Source organism: Protopterus annectens, chromosome 11.part0 (genome assembly GCF_019279795.1).
Source record: "Protopterus annectens isolate FY-2018-M chromosome 11.part0, PAN1.0, whole genome shotgun sequence".
In the NCBI taxonomy this organism is placed as follows: Eukaryota; Metazoa; Chordata; order Ceratodontiformes; family Protopteridae; genus Protopterus; species Protopterus annectens.
Genome location: NC_056745.1, coordinates 1196744412 through 1196765687, shown reverse-complemented (window position 1 = coordinate 1196765687; position 21276 = coordinate 1196744412). Strand labels below are relative to the sequence as shown.

Below are 21276 nucleotides of genomic sequence, written 5' to 3'. Positions count from 1 at the left end.
GTGCTCAGCACAATATAATGCAAAGTTTGTATTCAGCTTATTCATACAGGAGTCATGAACATGACTTTTTTATGTAGTCACCTGAGAAGAGGAAGAATAAAGCTGCCAGGAAATCCATTCACATATTGGTTTGCTTGGATTTTACGGAGTAGCTGTCATAGTGAATGGCATTTATTTATTATTTATTTTATTTGACATTTGTTGACCGGCAGTGTCCAACTGAGCTAAAGCCCTATTTCAGTGGAGGCCCAGGGAGAAAAGTTCCCTTGTAGAATAGATAGATACAAACAATCACAAGGAGTACATACAGTGAGAGTAATATAGGACTGTTACAGCAATCTAAAGAGTTCATAAAATGAGTACATTGGAGTATATTACATAGTACAAGCTTACTTAATACAGAGAAAATAAACTATTTGCACTTCTCAGCACGGTTACAGTGGAAGGGTGCTGAGATTAAGATACGGTAAATTTGATAGAACAAGCTTGATGAATGCAGTAGACTAACATTATTTACACTTCTCAGTATGGTTACGTTATTTACACTTTACAGTATGGTAACATTATTTACATTTCTAAGTATGGTTACATTATTTACACTTCTCAGTATGGTTACATTATTTACATTTCCCAGTATGGTTACATTATTTACACTTCTCAGTATGTTTACATTATTTACACTTCTCAGTATGGTTACATTATTTACACTTCTTAGTATGGTTACATTATTTACATTTCTCAGTATGGTTATGTTATTTACATTTCTCAGTATGGTTACATTACTTACATTTCTCAGTATGGTTACGTTATTTACACTTCTCAGTATGGTAACATTATTTACATTTCTCATTATGGTTATGTTATTTACATTTCTCAGTATGGTTACATTATTTACATTTCTCAGTATGGTTACATTATTTACACTTCTCAGTATGGTTATATTATTTACACTTCTCACTATGGCTACATTATTTACACTTTATTTCTCAGTATGGTTACATTATTTACACTTCACTTCTCAGTATGATTACATTATTTGGGACTATATTAGAAGACTGAAGACACAGTCTTTTGACTGCATCTTGGTTGAATTGAAAAGGCTGAAAACGGAAAATATCAAAGTGGCTGTTAAGTGAATTATTTCCCTGGGAAAGAATTTGCTTGGCCGCTTCGGTACTTTGCTGTTTTCAGCACTATAGTGCGGTCTTCGAGTTCGTATATTTAAGTAGGGAAGGTGTGGTGGTGCAGCCCCCCAGGTTGGGAGGGAGTGTGAAGAAGGCCCCTACTGAATGCAATGTTTGAGATAGATTTTTTAAAAATTTTTTTTTTGTTGGAACAGCGATTTTTTTCCCTTGGAAAAAAACATTGTTCTGACACTTCGACATTGTAAGCTTTCACTTACATAGGGTCAATTAATCACCATTCGCTTTTTTAAGCGTTCGGTGATTTAATATAGACCCCATTATTTACACTTCTCAGTATGGTTACATTATTTACATTTCTCAGTATGGCTATATTATTTACATTTCTCAGTATGGTTATGTTATTTACACTTCTCAGCATGGTTACATTAATTACATTTCGATGTATGGTTACATCACTTCACAGTATGGTTACATTACTTACATTTCTCAATATGGTTACATTATTTACATTTCGATGTATGGTTACATCACTTCACAGTATGGTTACATTAATTACATTTCTCAGTATGGTTACATTATTTACACTTCTCAGTATGGTTGCATTATTTACATTGCTCAGTATGGTTACATTATTTACACTTCACAGTATGGTTAGATTACTTACATTTCTCAGTATGGTTACATTCTTTACACTTCACAGTATGGTTACGTTATTTACACTTCTCAGTATGGTTACATTATTTACACTTCTCAGTATGGTTACATTATTTACACATCTCAGTATGGTTACATTATTTACACTTCTCAGTATGGTTATGTTATTTAAATTTCTCAGTATGGTTATATTATTTACACTTGTTAGTATAGTTACATTATTTACACCTCAGTATGGTTACATTATTTACATTTCTCAGTATGGTTACATTATTTACACTTCTCAGTATGGTTACAATATTTACACTTCTTAGTATGGTTGCATTATTTACACTTCTCATTATGGTTACATTATTTACATTTCTCGGTGTGGTTACATTATTTACACTTCACAGTATGGTTATGTTATTTATACTTCTCAGTATGGTTACATTATTTACATTTCTCAGTATAGTTACATTATTTACACTTCTCACTACTGTTACATTATTTACACTTCTCAGTATGGTTACATTATTTACACTTCTCACTATGGTTACATTATTTACACTTCACAGTATGGTTGCATTATTTACACTTCTCAGTACAGTTACATTATTTACATTTCTCAGTATAGTTACATTATTTATACTTCTCACTATTGTTACATTATTTACACTTCTCACTATGGTTACATTATTTGCTGCGGTGGTGGTGCTGCGCTAGCATTGTCACCTCACAGTAAGACGTTGTCCTGTTCGATTCTCAGCTAAAGCGTCTTCTGTGTGGAGACATGCATGAATGGGCGTACCTTTGTTGAAGGTTGTGCATCAGGCCTGGCAAGTCGGTACGTAAAAATCTACTGCCAATCATTAGAGGACTGGAATTCCACTGTGGCGACCCCTAACCGGGAAAAGCTGAAAGATACAGCTATGGTTACATTATTTGTACTTCTCACTATTGCTACATTATTTACATTTCTCAGTATGGTTACATTATTTACACTTCTCAGTATGGTTACATTATTTACACTTCACAGTATGGTTACATTATTTACATTTCTCAGTATGGTTACATTATTTACATTTCTCAGTATAGTTACATTATTTATACTTCTCACTATTGTTACATTATTTACACTTTTCACTATGGTTACATTATTTACACTTCTCACTATTGCTACATTATTTACATTTCTCAGTATGGTTACGTTATTTATACTTCTTAACATGATTACATTATTTACACTTTTCAGTATGGTTACATTATTTACATTTCTCAGTATGGTTACATTATTTACACTTCTCAGCATGGTTACGTTATTTACACTTCTCATTATGGTTATATTATTTATACTTCTCAGTATGGTTACATTTTTTACACTTCACAGTATGGTTACATTATTTACACTTCTCAGTATGGTTACATTATTTACACTTCTCAGTATGGTTATGTAACTTCACTGCATGGTTACATTATTTACACTTCTCAGTATGGTTATGTTATTTACACTTCTCAGCATGGTTACATTATTTACACTTCTCAGTATGGTTATGTTAATTACACTTCTCAGTATGGTTACATTATTTACACTTCGCAGTATGGTTACATTATTTACACTTCTCAGTATGGTTACATTATTTACACTTCATTTCTCAGTATGGTTACATTATTTACACCACTTCTCAGTATGGTTACCCTATTTACACTTCTCAGTATGGTTACATTTTTTACACGTCTCAGTATGGTTACTTTATTTACACTTCTCAGTATAGTTACATTATTTACACTTCTTAGCATGGTTGCATTATTTACACCTCTCATTATGGTTACATTATTTACATTTCTCGGTGTGGTTACATTATTTACACTTGTCAGTATGGTTACGTTATTTACACTTCACAGTATGGTTACGTTATTTACATTTCTCTGTATGGTTACATTATTTACACTTCACAGTATGGTTACGTTATTTACACTTCTCAGTATGGTTACATTATTTACATTTCTCAGTATAGTTACATTATTTACACTTCTCAGTATGGTTACATTATTTACACTTCACAGTATGGTTGCATTATTTACACTTCTCAGTATGCTTACGTTATTTACATTTCTCAGTATGGTTACATTATTTACACTTCTCAGTATGGTTACATTATTTACACTTCACAGTATGGTTACATTATTTACATTTCTCAGTATGGTTACATTATTTACATTTCTCAATATAGTTACATTATTTATACTTCTTACTATTGTTACATTATTTACACTTCTCACTATAGTTACATTATTTGCTGCGGTGGTGGTGCTGCGCTAGCATTGTCACCTCACAGTAAGATGTTGTCCTGTTCGATTCTCAGCTAAAGCGTCTTCTGTGTGGAGACATGCATGAATGGGCGTACCTTTGTTGAAGGTTGTGCGTCAAGCCTGGCAAGTCGGTACGTAAAAATCTACTGCCAATCATTAGAGGACCGGAATTCCGCTGTGGCGACCCCTAACCGGGAAAAGCCGAAAGATACAACTATGGTTACATTATTTGCACTTCTCACTATTGCTACATTATTTACATTTCTCAGTATGGTTACATTATTTAGACTTCTCAGTATGGTTACATTATTTACACTTCACAGTATGGTTACATTATTTACATTTCTCACTATTGCTACATTATTTACATTTCTCAGTATGGTTACGTTATTTACACTTCTTAGTATGGTTACATTATTTACACTTTTCAGTATGGTTACATTATTTACATTTCTCAGTATGGTTACATTATTTACACTTCTCAGCATGGTTACGTTATTTACACTTCTCATTATGGTTACATTATTTATACTTCTTAGTATGGTTACATTTTTTACACTTCACAGTATGGTTACATTATTTAAACTTCTCAGTATAGTTACATTATTTACACTTCTCAGTATGGTTATGTTATTTACACTTCACTGTATGGTTACATTATTTACACTTCTCAGTATGGTTATGTTATTTACACTTCTCAGCATGGTTACATTATTTACACTTCGCAGTATGGTTACATTATTTACACTTCTCAGTATGGTTACATTATTTACACTTCATTTCTCAGTATGGTTACATTATTTACATCACTTCTCAGTATGGTTACCCTATTTACACTTCTCAGTATGGTTACATTTTTTACACATCTCAGTATGGTTACTTTATTTACACTTCTCAGTATGGTTACATTATTTACACTTGTCAGTATGGTTACGTTATTTACACTTCACAGTATGGTTACGTTATTTACATTTCTCTGTATGGTTACATTATTTACACTTCACAGTATGGTTACATTATTTACACTTCTCTGTATGGTTACATTATTTACATTTCTCAGTATAGTTACATTATTTACACTTCTCACTACTGTTACATTATTTACACTTCATAGTATGGTTGCATTATTTACACTTCTCAGTATGCTTACGTTATTTACATTTCTCAGTATGGTTACATTATTTAAACTTCTCAGTATGGTTACATTATTTACACTTCACAGTATGGTTACATTATTTACATTTCTCAGTACGATTACATTATTTACATTTCTCAGTATAGTTACATTATTTATACTTCTCACTATTGTTACATTATTTACACTTCTCGCTATTGCTACTTTATTTACATTTCTCAGTATGGTTACGTTATTTACACTTCTTAGTATGGTTACATAATTTACACTTTTCAGTATGGTTACATTATTTACATTTCTCTGTATGGTTGCTTTATTTACATTTCTCAGTATGGTTACATTATTTGCACTTCTCAGTATGGTTATGTTATTTACATTTCTCACAATTGTTACATTATCTATACTTCTCAGTATGGTTACCTTATTTACACTTCTCAGTATGGTTACGTTATTTACACTTCTCATTATGGTTACATTATTTACACTTCACGGTATGGTTACTTTATTTACATTTCTCAGTACGGTTACATTATTTACATTTCTCAGTATAGTTACATTATTTACACTTCTCACTATGGTTACATTATTTACACTTCTCACTTTTGCTGCATTATTTACATTTCTCAGTATGGTTACTTTATTTACACTTTTCAGTATGGTTACATTATTTACATTTCTCAGTATGGTTGCATTATTTACATTTCTCAGTATGGTTACATTATTTGCACTTCTCAGTATGGTTACATTATTTACACTTCTCACAATTGTTACATTATCTACACTTCTCAGTGTGGTTACCTTATTTACACTTCTCAGTATGGTTACATTATTTGCACTTCTCAGTATGGTTACGTTATTTACACTTCTCACAATTGTTACATTATCTACACTTCTCAGTGTGGTTACCTTATTTACACTTCTCTGTATGGTTACGTTATTTACACATCTCATTATGGTTACATTATTTACACTTCTCAGTATGGTTACATTTTTTACACTTCACAGTATGGTTACATTATTTACACTTCTCAGTATGGTTACTTTATTTACACTTCTCAGTATGGTTACAGTAGAGTGAGTTTCATAGTACTTTCTTATAAAATGCAGAAGAAAGAAATATTTACAGTTTTAAGCAGAGTTACAGTGAGAGGATGCTAGGATTAGGAGAGAATAAATTTTACAGTATGAGTTTGCTAAATGGTATAGAATAACATTGTATACACTTATCGGCATGGTTACACTGGGTGGATATAGAGATATGGATATGTTGAGAATTGTTGAGTTCCATAGTGGTTGGAAGTCCAGTAGACAGGTTTGATACAGGTCACCCTATGAAAAGCTAAAGTTATGGCAGTTAAAGAGAGATTTGTAGTTACTAGTGTTGGTGCTGGGGGAGGGGGGAGGTAGTGGTGGTGAAGAGTGAGATTGACAAGTAAACATAACTAGATCATAATGTTACAGTTTTTTGTCATATTAGCATACTAGGGTTAGATGAGCTGGAGTGGCGAGTGATAATAAGAGGTAGAGTAGTAGAGGAGGACAGGAGGTGAAGGAGAAGGTGGGAATTAAAGGGATGAGAAAATAGGGGAGGTAGGAGCAGAATTCCAAAGTATGAGAAAGCAAGGGATGAAGGAATTTAGAGGAGGTTGGAAGTAGAATCATAAAAGAGGTAGATAAGGATAGTGGAGTGAGTGAACAAAGTGGGTGTGCTTCAGGGGGTTTGAGGTTAAGTTTTGCAGTTGCAAATTTATATGTCAAGAAGGTATTGTTTGAGAGCACTTATGAATTTGAGTATGTTGGTATTTTACTGATGTCACGGGGAAGCTTGTTCCAGTTTAGAGCAGGGAAGTAGCTATATAAGTTTTGTCCGAAGGATAGTTTGGGCTTAAAGATTTTAGGTTGGTGTAGGTTGGAGCTTCTGAGGTTTCTAGCTGGAGTATACAGACAGACTATGGAGGAGATGCTAGGGCAGGTGGTGGATTTGTAGAAGATGGAGTGTATAATAGATAGTTGAGAGAGTTGTAGTTGTTGGGGAAGCTGTCGCCACTTTAAGGTACTGAGTGAGAGACAGTGATGTGAGTTTGGTGGTTGAGAAGCAGCAAACTGGGCAACTTTGTTGTAGGTAGTTTCTAGTTTGGATCGTAGGGTAGTCTGTAGGTTAGTAAGTATTTGTGAACTATAGAGGAGATGTGGGAGAGGATAGGTATGTGCTAGAGAGACTCTGGAGTGTTGGGTTAGGAACTTTATATTTTTATAGTGTATTCCAAGTTTTTGGTGGGTTATTTTAATGCAGTGGTGGACATGAAGGTCAAATTTTAGTTGGTCATCTATTATGATGGTATGGTATAAGTTATTCTCTATAATACATAGAAGCATATTATGTTTTAGGTTCATAGGTTCATAGGTTGGTACTAGGCTATCTGCCCGAAGGCATTTATAAGCCTAGCCTGAATGCATTGGCTTTCGCTGCCTCCTTAGATTAGCTCCCTGTGCCTCTGTCCAGCAGAGCCATTGAAGTGATCCCTGGGGTAAACTTTCTGTTTCCCATCCACTCGTCAAGGTTTCTCTTGAAGAGGGTAAGTGAGGAGCTCTGCCTAATGTAGACTGGAATTTTGTTCCAGAGCATGGGAAGTCTCTGGGAAAGGAATCTATCCCTCCAGCACATCCTATTTATTGTTGGGATGAGGTTTAGATCCCTGGAGCATGTGGCTTGAGGGGATATGGTTTTCTTTAGGTGGAGCATGTCCATCAGTTCTGGGTTGGATATGGCCTTGTATGTCAGGCAGAGATCACCTCTGAGTAGGTGGTATGCAACTGAGTACAGCTGGAGTTTCTTCAGTTGAGCTGCATAGGGCATCTGCTTGAGGCCAGTGATCCTCTTGGTGAGGTACTTCTGTGGTCTTTCCAGTTGTTGCAGGTGTCTTGTAAGGTACATCCCAAATGGGGCATTGTGCTCTATGATGGGTCTGATGAGTGATGCATAGAGGGCCCAATGACCTCTTTCGATCTGGATGCAAACCCTTTTGTGATTAGGTGAACCCCACAGAAGGATTTTCTAACCACTTTGGCAATGTGATTATCAAAGGAGAGGTTACTATGTACTTGGGTCCCCAGATCCCTTATTACATCTTCCATATTTAGGGGGCTACCACCTATATGGTAGTTTGTGGGTACTTTGTTTTTTCCAAAGGGGATGACTATGCACTTTTTGGCATTTAGCTTGAGGTCATGGTTTTGACACCAGGTATCTGTCTCAGTGAGACCCTTTTGGATGATGACTGTGTCAGCCAGTGAGTCAATTATAGCCCCTAGTTTGCAGTCATCTGTGAACTTGGTCAGCCATAGTCCTCCTGTGCTTGTCTGTACCTCTGAGAAGTATATGCTGAACAGGAGGGGCCCTAGGACTGAGTCCTGGGGAACGCCACTTGTAACCGGTTTAGGGTCAGACCTAGCTCCCACAACTCTCACCATGTGGGTTCTGTCCATGAGCCAGTTGGCAACCCATCTCGTGATGTAGGGGTTTATGTTCAGGCTGATGAGCTTGTCTATAATACCTGAGTGGGGAATAGTGTCGAAGGCCTTTGCACGGTCTAGGTAGGATGTGTGGACCACCTTTCCTTCGTCTATAGCCTTGGTAACTGTCTCAAAGAAGTCCACCAGGTTTAGGAGGCATGATCTGCCCTTAACAAAGCCGAACTGGGTAGGGTCCAGTGTTTGGAGGCCATGCCTCTCAATGTCTTAGTGCAGGAATCAAGGACAATGCCAAAAAGTATGGGGTACAAAGGCCCAAAATCAGGTACAGATTTTAAACATTGCTCATATAAACTTAGAAAGTTGCTAAAAATAACAAGTTTTGCATTGTTATGCATTTATTGAAGGTGCTGAACTTTGAAACTCAAATGTCTGTCATTATTTAGTGAAATGTAGTCCTAGCAGTTTGTCAGAAAACCAGAAACTTAATGAGGGATAGACCAAAATATGAGGCAAAAATTTTGACATTCTCCTAAGTTGAGAGTTATATTTTGGACGGTATTCTTGATTCAGTAGTCTTGTGACAAGAAACACAAACTACACATTTTTTTTTTCAGTTTAATGTCTGTCCTTCTTACAGAAACAAAAATGCACACAGAAGTGAATGCAACACAAACAGGTACTCACACACAAAGTCCAAGCAGGATTGAAATGTACTGAAATGCAGATGTTTCCATAACACTAGTTGCAAACAGTGGCTGCTGATGGTTATTAAGTGTATGACTGAATGGCCAAAAAGCTGACTTAGATATACTAGGTTCGAGATGGCCATTTCCTGGAATATTCCCATTTCTCTGAGGTATAGCAACATCACAGTTGGTATATATAGGCTTGGGGTGTGTGAGAGGGGTTGCCTGAAAAAAGTAAAGGAGAAGAATAATCTTCGAGGTTTATTCTTTTCCCAGGGGTTTGTTTAATTTTTTTGGCTTGTCAGCACTTAATATTTCGATGGGTGATATTTCAGTGTAGGGCCATATAATGGTATGCATTTGGTTAGGCACAAGTGCTGTCTTAGCAGTGTGTGTGTGTGTGTGTGTGTGTGTGTGTGTGTGTGTGTGTGTGTGTGTGTGTGTGTGTGTGTGTGTGTGTGTGTGTGTGTGTGTGTGTGCGTGCATGTGCATGCGTGTGCGTGTGTGCATGTGTGTGTGTGTGTGTGTGTGTGTGTGTGTGTGTGTGTGTGTGTGTGTGTGTGTGTGTGTGTGTGTGTGTGTGTGTGTGTGTGCATGTTATTGGCACATTGAATGAAACTGTGGAATTTCCATCATCCAAAATTATAATTTACTTTTGTTACAAAAAAAAAAAATCTTGTAGATGATGAGATTTTGTGGTCACTGAACTGTGAAACAGTAATCCATATACAATGAAATAAAGAAGGGTAACAAAAAACAGAGTGTAGTGTCATTCCAGAAGAAGAATATTACCTTGATTACAGTAGGTATAAAGATACAAGGCAGTCATTAAGAAGAACTGAATGGACAGATTATAAATAAATATTTTAACTTTATCTTTCCCCATTAATTTAAATTAATTTCTGTGACACAGATGGATAAATCCCAGACTGCACCTCCAACAACCTGGGATTGACTAGTGACTCTCATGAGCTGCAGAACTGAAAAAGAAGAGTAAGAGTGAGTGGGTGATATTGGTTGATCTGTCTTGGGGAGCGAAGCAACTTGGTCAGATGCAAGCTTGCTAACCAGTTGACATTGAGTGGACACTGAGGTCCAGAAGAGACTAGGTGTTTTGGGGAAGTTAGTACAAGAGCTGGAATGTGCCCTCACCAGGCATTGGGAGCTGTATTCAGGAAATGAGGCGTGTACACAAACACCTGAGTCAGTGCTCCTAGCAATAGGAGGCAGTAGTACTCATTAGACTGTGGCAGGATGGATGCTGACCTGCAGAAACCCCCTCAGTGACTGTCAATAATGATGTCTGCCGCGGCTGAACTGTACATTTTTTGACCTGTGAAATAACCAGTGTGTCCACTGTTGTTCTCATAAAGGTCCCTCTACATAGAATAGATAGGCTATGTCAGGATAGATGCTGGCCTGCAGAAACCCCCTCAGTGGCTGTCAATAATGATGTCTGCCGAGCCTGCACTGTATTTTTTGACCTGTGAAATAACCAGTGTGTCCACTGTTGGTCTCATAAAGGTCCCTCTACATAGAAAAGATAGAACTAGACATACTTTGTTCTCCATAAGTATGAGAAGGCAATGCATTCCTATAGATCCTGATAATAAAATGCATTTCTCAAACTTCACTTCATGTCACTCCAACTACAAAATAATGTTCTTGGCATCCATATCTCAAACACTAAACAACTCTGTTATGACTGGATCCCTGACCTTAATCCTCTGTATTAGTGTGTGCAGATAAAAAGAAAACGTGGAAAGTCAGACATCAAGCACCTATAGCCTGACATATTCTAGTTATAATTTGCAGTTGACTCCATGACACAGATGAATAAATCATGATGACTGTGACCCAGATACTCCTGGCTCAGTTAGTCACCCGGGTACTAGGGGCACAAATGGTGGATGAAACATGAATGATAAGGCAAAGACTGCTCGCCTCCTTCACAGGGAGGGGATTGGAATGTGTATGTGCTAAGAATGTGTCTCCAGTTATGAGACCAGAGTCATGACAAAGAAGGTGAGACTGCAGTTAGTAGGTGGGTGGGCATTACTGGACTGCATCACCATCTACCTCCAAGAACAACAGACCACAAGGAATTCCACAGGAATTAAATGTTTGACCCCTCAAGAAATATTTTACATTTTTATTAACACACAATATGGTAGTTCAGCACTTTCATCTCTTAGGACATCATAAGAACTACCAAATACTTCCCATCACATGATTTTATACTCACAAAATTCTAATCACATGTCAAAATCAACCAATAGCATTCAAACCATTCAAAAGCAAGTATTAAATAAATGCATTATAAAAATGCTGAATCACAACCTGTTGCTGAAATTCTCCAAGTACATGAATACTATTAAAACACTCTAAACTACTTAATTAGTACAGTAATAAAAATCATTGCTAAAAATGATATTATTTCACTAAAAATGTTTAAAAAAATATCAGGGTGTCCTAGAAAATGATGTTTAAAGGCAGTACAACCTTGCTGTTTTTTAATGAACATTTGTATCATATAAAAAGGACAATGAGAACAATGCCCTGTTTAAACACAGTCAAGTTTGCGGGGTACACAAAAAATGTATGTTTATGGTTTTAGTGGTTTTAGAGCAAATACCTGATGAACGTAGATGTGGCCCATGGAAGTTAAAAATTTAATTCAGTGAAATGATGTGGTAAATGAGGTTGAATGCAGATGTACCCTCAGATTAATGACAGCATTTCCCACAGCAGTGCCTTAAAAATACACACATCAAGATTGTAGTATTTTTTAACATCACCACTGTATTCCCTGCATTTAGCAGAATTCACTAAATCATCAGTACTCCATTCTTTGCTTTCTACAGAATTCCTTAAGTCCTAAGTACCGTAGTCCCTGTATTTCACAGAATCCCCTTACTCATCAGCACTGCACTCTGCATTCCACAGAACCCCCTACATAAAACACCACATTCCCTGTAATCATCAGAATCACCTAAAGCAACACTGCAGTCCCTGCTACCCACTGCATTCCCTCCATCAAACAACACTGCATTTCCTGTAATATATATATAATTCCCTAAATCATCATCATTGTGTTCCCAGCATTCCACAAAATTCCTCAAATCATTATCACTACATTTCCTGCATTCCACAGAATCCTCTACATCATTATCAACATATTTCCTGTATTCCACAGAATACTATAGATTTCCTGCCCTCATTGGCACTGCATTTCATGGAATTACCTACATCATCAGCACTGCATTCCCTGAATTATACATATTTGTGTCATTAGAAATTCATATAGTGCATTCCACAGATTTTCTTACATCAGTACTACATTCCACTGTCCCCTGCATTCCCTATTCCCTATATTCCATAAACTCCCCTAAATAATCAGCAGTGCATTCCCTATATTCTGCAGAGTCCCCTACTTCATCAGCACTGTACTCTCTATATTCTACGGATACTCCTATCTCAACAGCACTGCATTCCCATTATTCCGCAGAGTCCTCTACCTCATCAGCACTGCATTCTCTGTATTCTACAGATACCCCTATCTCAACAGCGCTGCATTCCCATTATTAGTCCCTCATCAGCACTGCATTCTCTGTATTCTACAGATACCCCTATCTCAACAGCGCTGCATTCCCATTATTCCGCAGAGTCCTCTACCTCATCAGCACTGCATTCTCCCCATTATTCTACCTCATCAGCACTGCATTCTCTGTATTCTATCTCAACAGCTGCATTCCCATTATTCACCTCATCAGCACTGCATTCTCTGTATTCTACACCCCTATCTCAACAGCTGCATTCCCATTATTCCCTACCTCATCAGCACTGCATTCTCTGTATTCTACAGATACCCCTATCTCAACAGACCTCATCAGCACTGCATTCTCTGTATTCTACAGATACCCCTATCTCAACAAGTCCTCTACCTCATCAGCACTGCATTCTCTGTATTCTACAGATACCCCTATCTCAACAGCGCTGCATTCCCATTATTCCGCAGAGTCCTCTACCTCATCAGCACTGCATTCTCTGTATTCTACAGATACCCCTATCTCAACAGCGCTGCATTCCCATTATTCCGCAGAGGTCCCTACCTCATCAGCACTGCAGTCCCTATTTTCCACAGAGTCCCCTACATCAGCACTGCATTCCTTATATTCCACAGAGTGTCCTACATCAGCACTGCATTCCTTATATTCCACAGAGTGTTCCACAGAGTGTCCTACAGCAGCACTGCATTCCCTATATTCCACAGTGTCCTACATCAGCACTGCATTTTTTTCTTTCCACAGAATCTTAAAACATTAAAAAGTAGAAAGATATAGAAGCAATCCAACAGCTGCTCCTACTGTGCATCCACCCAAATCAGCTCTTGCTTTGATTTGGACTCATTCCTGAACCCAGGTCACCAATGACACAACAGTCCTACGTCTATAGGAATGGCATAGTTAGAAGTTAAATGACTTTGAAAAACAAATGAAAACAAAAGAAAGACTTAAATGTGGTATATGGAATTTCTAGACGAAATGTCTGAAATGACTATAACCTGTCACATATTGTTTTCTTCTATTTAAGTTGCTAACAGCCACTGTTGTCTAATCTAGATTCTGATCATATAGATCCTTATGTAATTCTGATAATAAGTTATCAGTGTTACTATGTAGGATGTCAAACTTGACATAAGAACTTAACTGATGACTTTACTAATGTTTTTCTTAAAAATGTCAGGGAATTACATGGAGTATTCAAGTGAGTTGTGAACCTTTTATTCAGCTAGGAAAGACAAACAAGCACACACAAAACAGGAGTAGGTACAAGTAAACCATCCATTTCATATATATCTACATTCCTAGGAATCTTTCTTTGCTCTTTAGCCTTTAAATTGCCCTTAGTAATTCACAGTGGGATTGTATTCATAGCATACTTTGGGAATACCAAGGAGTTGCAGATGAAACTGCAGTAATTATTTTTGTAGTACAGAATGAGCATTTCCTAGAGTTTTGTTTTATAACAACATTGTGATGAAGCTGTTTACAGTCTGTGGGATCACAGACATACTACAGGATGTGATAATTATCACTTTTATCTACTAAAGCACAGCAGATGTCCAGATATTACTTTTTTGTCAGGATATGTTAACCGCTGTCATTTCATCCTATTTAACCACTAAAGTTGGGATATGGGAGCATAGGTTTTCACAATTACAGGGGATTACATACTGACAGTTCGCAATGTTGAAAGAAAAATATAAAGGGATAGTAGTAAGCTACCCATGGGGTAGGGGATGTAACATTTGGTAGCACTGCAGTGCATCTTGGACGTGGTCTGCTGATAGGCTCCATAGCACATTAAGAATGAGGTATGAGCCATGAGTCTGAATTTCTCTACATGTTATGCACCTTATTTACACTATGAGGGCAGACAGGGTGGCTGGGGCAGTGTACCAAGGTTGGTATATGCAGTAAGTATTGAGAGGCAGCGTCTAGATCTGGGGAAGTGGCAGACATATACTTTAAAAGGCAACATACTTGTTTTAGCTGATGTAGGGAATAAACCATTCCTTAAGTAATATCGTGATTGAAGTTACCTCACATACAAAACTACTTAGCATGACAATCGATGACAATCTTAATTTTATTTACATATCCACAACAGCATAAAAAAAACCTAGGCATCCTTCATAGAGTAAATAAATTCCTTACAAATGCTGCCAAGGTAACTCTAGCTACCACTTACCTCTTATCCTCTCTCCTATATGGAGGCCCTATCATGACCAACCTACAAGCCTCACTTAGGTCTAAACTTGAACAGTGCTACAACAAAGCTCCCAGACTTGCTTGCAAAAAAACTTGCCAGACTCACCACTGGATAGCACTAAAAACACTTAACTGACTCGAACTTCCTCACCACCTATCTTATACCCAACTTAGTAATCCACAAAATCATCTGCACTCCATTTGCCTGCCCAGCAGTTATCACCATACTCCAGTATTGTCTATCAAACTGTCCCCTTCATTTAAATGATAAGCAACTGTTTACCATCTACAAACCACAAAGGCCAGCTGAGCTCAGTCTCTGTTCCAATAATATAGCGAGAACTTGGAATAAAATTCCTATATCAGTCAGGTCTATCTCACACCTTCATCTTTTCAAAGCATTACTAAAAGACTTCCTCTCTGCCTTCTGGATTTGTCCCTGCTCCATCTGGGACATAGCTTCTCCTAATATATTTCATTTACCTTTTTATATCTCCCTTTGAAGCACTAAATCACTTAACCTGTTTATTCCCTTCTAATACTTCACTTTATTGTAGTACATAACTCATTGACCCATATGTGGTATGGAATACCACACCTCTAGCAGCCTATACACATCTTGCATTCCAGAGCATTTTCTGAAAAAACATAAGATAAACAAATGTAAATATTTTGTGAAAAATAAAAGGTATCAAAAGTGTAAAAATAGCAATTTTATCAGTAAAGTACAGTTGTGTACACTTACCATAAATGTAGATGTTCGAGTGTATTCACTGTTGCAGTCATTACATTTGGGGTATCTGCTTGCAGGTAGCCCTCAGTCAGCCTGATTAACAAAGTCTTGGGTCCTGCGTTGGTTGCTGTCCCTTCTTCCATGACGTCAGGTCGTCAGGAGTATAAAACATGCAGCCGACGCCATTACATCAGTTTTTCTTGCCCCAGATGACAGGTGCTCCCCTAATGGGGAGCAATTAAATATAAAAGTACAATGATATACCTCCAACAAAAAAGCAAATACACCAAAAAGGCTTTTAAGCATAGTAAAGGAAAGTAGAGGTATAGCCAAAGGAGGTTAGGGGGCTGGAGGGAGGGTAACCAGGACTGCAATAGTGAATACACTCGAACATCTACATTTACAGTAAGTGTACACAACTGTACTATGTTCTTCATGTTTCACTGTTGCAGTAATTTCATTTGGGTAGATTCCCAAAGCTATGGTTGGGAGGAGGAATTTAGATAGTATTAGGACCTGCTATAAGGCCCTGTAAGACTTCAGTGGCAAAGCCAGCTCTGGATTTAGAGAAAATTGGCAAATGATAATGCTTGCTGAAAGTATGTACAGAACTCCAGGTAGCAGCTTCTAGGATGTCCCTGGTAGGATCACCTCTGAGGAAGGCTGTAGAGGTAGATGCAGCCCTGGTGGAGTGAGGTTTTATCCCCTGGGAGATAGGTTTTCCATGGTGCTTATAGCAGAAATGAATGCAATGGCCTATCTATTTAGAAATGGTTAGCTTTGAAATAGCCTTCCCCTCTGCCCTCTGCAGCAAATGCTACCAGCAGTTGTTCAGATTTCCTTTGAGGTTTAGTCCTGTCCAAGTAGAATCTGAGTTATCTGTGTACATCTAAGGAATGCAGTATCCGTTCCCCTTTGTTCTGTGGATTGGGAAAGAAGGCTGGCAAATGAATGGACTGATTAAGACCCACACTGGATACCACCATGGGCATGAAGGATGGATTAGTTCTGAGGGACACCCTGTCCGCATGAAAGATGATGAAAGGCTCTACTGCCATAAGGGCCTGTAATTCAGATACCCTTCTAGCTGAAGTGATTGCTAAAAGGAAAGCTGTTTTCCAAGAAAGAAATTTTAAGTCTGCAGTAGCAGCTGGCTCAAAAGGAGGTAGAGTGAGTTTCTCCAAAACAAAATTAAGATCCCAGGCTGGGGTTGGAGCTCTCCTGGGTGGTCTCAAATTTTTGGCCCATCTGAGGAACTGCGTGAGCAGTGGATGAGAGAAGAGGGGGGTTCTGTGTTATAATGAGCTGAAATGGCTGAGGCGCGGATTTTAATGATGGAAAAAGACAGGCCTTTGTGAAGCATCTCAGTTAAGTATTGTAAAATCTGAGGTAAATTGGGTGCTGCTGTGCTCATCCCTTGAGACTGGTTCCAGGCACAGAATCTTTTCCATTTTTTGGCATAGTATTTTCTAGTGCTAGGCCTCCCTGCTTCTAAAATGATATCCATCACAGGTTTACTGAGGGATGGTAAAGGAGAGATTATGTAATTAGCCAGGTTGCAAAGTATTCTGATGAAGTCTGCTTTGTAGCAGACGAAAAGCACTTAAATTTATTAAATAGAGTGTGGTCACCAGTGTCGCTTGGACTTTTTTCTGTGTTTGCAAGGTTCAGTGTTAGAAGCTGAGGGTGCAGAATCTGGTTCTTCTGCCGAGACAACAGGGAAGGAGTCTGAGGCAGGTGCCATGGGGATAACCATGACACACTGTGTAGGAGGGGGTATCAGTGTAGGCATGGCCAGTCTGGAGCAATCACAATCATTCTTGGTTTGTCCCGTTTGGTTTTTAGTAGTACTTTGGAGAGCAGAGGCAGAGGGGGGAAGGCATAGACTGATAGGTTTTTCCAGCTGAAGGACAGAGCATCCACTTTCCAGGCTTGTTTGTGGGGAGTCCTTGTGCAAAATATGTCCAACTGGTAGTCCTGGGGAGAGGCAAACAGGTCTATATCTGGGCTCCCCCATTTGCTTGTCAACATGTTGAAGATCCTTGGTTCCTGTTTCTACTCGTGTGGGTCCATGAGGTTTCTGCTTAGTCCGTCTGCCAGTGTATTTAACCTTCCTGGCAGGAACTGAGCTTGTAGGTGCACTTGGTAGCTCGAGGCTGTGTTCCACAATGCCATGGCTAGTCTGCAGAGGGGGTAAGAATGTGTACCCCTCTGCTTGTTTATGTACCACATAACATTGGTGTTGTCTGTCTTTACCATTAGTTGCCCTGGAAGAATGTGGTCCTTGAAGACTGTCAGAGAATTCTGTACAGCTAACATTTCTTTTTGATTGATATGCAGGTGCATTTGACTTGGGTTCCATTTGGCATGAATGCACTTCCCTGCCAGGTGAGCCCCCCATGCATAGTCTGATGTGTCTTGGGTGGCAGGGAGTGGTGTGAAAGGTAGTCCCTTGTTTTGGTGGTAGGCCTCTGCCCACCAAAGGAACTCTAGGCGTAGGCAAGGTATGATAGGAATCATTGCTTCTAGATCCTGAGAATGTTGACACCATAGGCTTTTTAGATACCACTGTAGTTTCCTCATATGCAGTCTTGCATATAGAATTAGAAGAATGCAGGAGGCCATGAACCCCAAGACTTGCAGTATTTGTCTTGCAGATAGCAGGGTTTTTGTGGCCACTTGTTTGAAGTAGGTTGTCAAATGAGTTTGTTTCTCTGGCGTGAGGTAAGCCATCTGGGAAGTTGTATTCAAGCTTGCTCTCAGGAATATAATTTGTTGACAGGGTACCACGTGTGATTTCTTTTCATTCATGGTGTACCCCAGACAAGTTAGAACCCTTTGTACAAAGGCCAGATGATTCAAAAGTATGTCCTGTCTTTCTGCCTGAATTAGACAATTGTCCAGGTATGGATATATTTGAATATTTCTTTGCCTGCAAAATGCAATAACTGAAGCTAGGCACTTTGTGAATACCCTGGGTGCAGTAGATAAGCCAAAGGGCAGTGCAGAGAATTGATAGTGCGTATAGCCTGCTTTGAAGCATAGGTATCTTCTGCAAGATTCCCTGATTGGGATGTGCAGGTATGCATCTAGTGTTGCCAACCAGGCATCCTTGCCTAGCATAGGAAGTAACTGGTGAAGAGTCAGTATCTTGAATTTTGGAATCTCCAAAAAGGTGTTTAGAGTAGACAGGTCCAGGATAGGACGTCATGAATTGTCTTTTCTGGGTACCAGGAAAAGTCTCGAGTAGAAACCTTGTCCCTTTTCCTCTTCTGGTACCAGTTGAATAGCCCCCATGCTTAAGAGAGAAAGTACTTGTTTTGGGGCCTCTGTCCACTGATTGGGGGTAGGTCCAGCCACCCACTTGGTGTTGGCAATGTGTGGAAGTGAAATCTGTATCTCTGGGAAACTATATTTAAAACCCATTTGTTCTGGGTAATGAGTTCCCAGTTCTTTGCATGAAGAGCAATCTTTCCCCCCAAAGGGGCAGTCAGTTGATAAGTGCTTGGAAATTTTAAAAGGAAGCCATTGAGACAGTTTACCATAGGGGGGAGTTTTATTACTCCCAGATTTGGAAGTGGAGGCCCCCCACTGCTTAGTCCTGTGTGTCCCCTAGGATTGAAACCTGGGGTTTTTGCTGTGTCTGGGTTTGGCTTGAGAAGACCTGGAAGGGGCTGGAAAGGACCAATTCTTAGAGGGCCAGTGCCTACTAAATCTAGGAGGCTGAACTTGTAAGAAATCTTTAACAGTTTGCATAGATTTAGCTTTATCTTCCATCTTTTTAAGAACTTCCTCAGCCTTGTTGACAAACAGGCGGTCCTGATTTAAGAGACCATCCAACAATTTAGCTTTAACCTGATCAGGCAAAGATTGCTCCTTAAGCCAAGCATGCCTTTTGAGCACAGACACAGTAACAGAGGCCCGGCAAGAGGCCTCTAATGAATCAAAACCGCATTGCAAAGTATGTTTTCAAACTTGTTGAGCAGAATGCATCAAATCCTGTAATTCTTTATTTTCCACATAGTCAGGAATCAACATCATTTTCTGTTTATGCAATCCAATAACATGTTGCTGATACTTTAACATATGAAACTGGCAGTTTAAAGCCTTAATGGCCAAGGTTGCAGAAGTGTAAGCCTTCTTACCCCATCTATCCAGCACCCTGGAGTCTCTATCAGAAGGGGTAGGATTTTTAGCAGTAGAAGCCTTAATGCCCTTGGGCTCCTGCGAAATAGACTCTGGATCTCCAATAGGATTTTTGAAAAGGAACTTGTGTGATTTAGGGACCCTGTAGTATCTGTCTTGTTTTCTGGGTGCAGGAGGCAAGGAATCAGGAGCTAAACTAGATTCTTTAAAAGCATCATCAATAATGTCTACTACAGGAGGAATAGCTAAAGGCCTATGCTGAGGTAGGAGTAAGAAATCCCTAAGCCTCTTTTTTGAATCAGAAAAATCCTGGCTTTCTCAGTGGAAATGCTCCCTTAGAGTATGTAAGGTTTCCCCAAAAGAAAAATCATCTGGAGGGGAAGCAGATGGAATGGAGTCCTCTGCATCAGAATCCTCATAAGTAGATAAGGACAAATCCATATCATCAGAAGAATCAGAAAAAATAGAATCCTGGTCAGAAGATTCATAAACCATTTCAGTCCTAGGCCTCTTAGAAAGGGGGGTTGGCTACCCCTGATTAGAGCTATTAGATCTTTAGCCATTCTTATCATTTGTTTTTTAGGCATAGAGGCCTGAGCATGTGGCCTGGGCGTCGGTTTTTTAGGCATGGTTCGAGTTTTAGACCTAAGAGAAGAAGGAGGGATCGGTTTAATATGCAAGTTCGTAGGCCTGAATACACCCTCAGAAGTTGGTGCCTACACAGTGGCTCCGGACCCATCCAAGGTAGAGACATCCGCGGGTTCCATAGTTGAAGCATCTCGTGGCATACCGGACTCCGAATGGGTCTCAGTAGAGACCTGCAAATCAGAAGTAGCAGTTATCAGGGGCTGCGAAAGTGCCTCACTGAGTAACGGCGAACTGGCGACTGGCTTAGGAGAAGCGTTGTCGGCAGTTTTGGACCTCGGCAGCCAGTCTCTGTCTTTATCTTTACATTTTTTTGGAATCCTGGTAGTCCTGGTAGTCGAATGGCTAACTGATCACATTTCTGGATAATTATTATTAGCTGGTACATCACTTAGTTAAAGAAGCTAGACCAAAAAAGGTCTGGATGCCATATGGCGCTATATGGGTGTGAACAGAAGGTATACAAAAAAGGCACTATAGGCTTGAATGGTGAATAACTACTATACCTACTTCTAATTTAGCACAACTAAATTACCAGTCTGCTGCTATTTCTCCATTAACCCTTAAACTTGTTTATCCCCTCTGATACCTC

The 21276-nt window shown here is 38.8% G+C and overlaps 1 protein-coding gene across 1 annotated transcript in view; it reads left to right on the top strand.

The window, feature by feature from the left end:
- The window catches only part of LOC122815042 (chloride anion exchanger-like), a 359777-nt gene that overhangs the window by 118771 nt on the left and 219730 nt on the right, over window positions 1-21276 (top strand). The gene's annotated exons all lie outside the window — the stretch shown is intronic.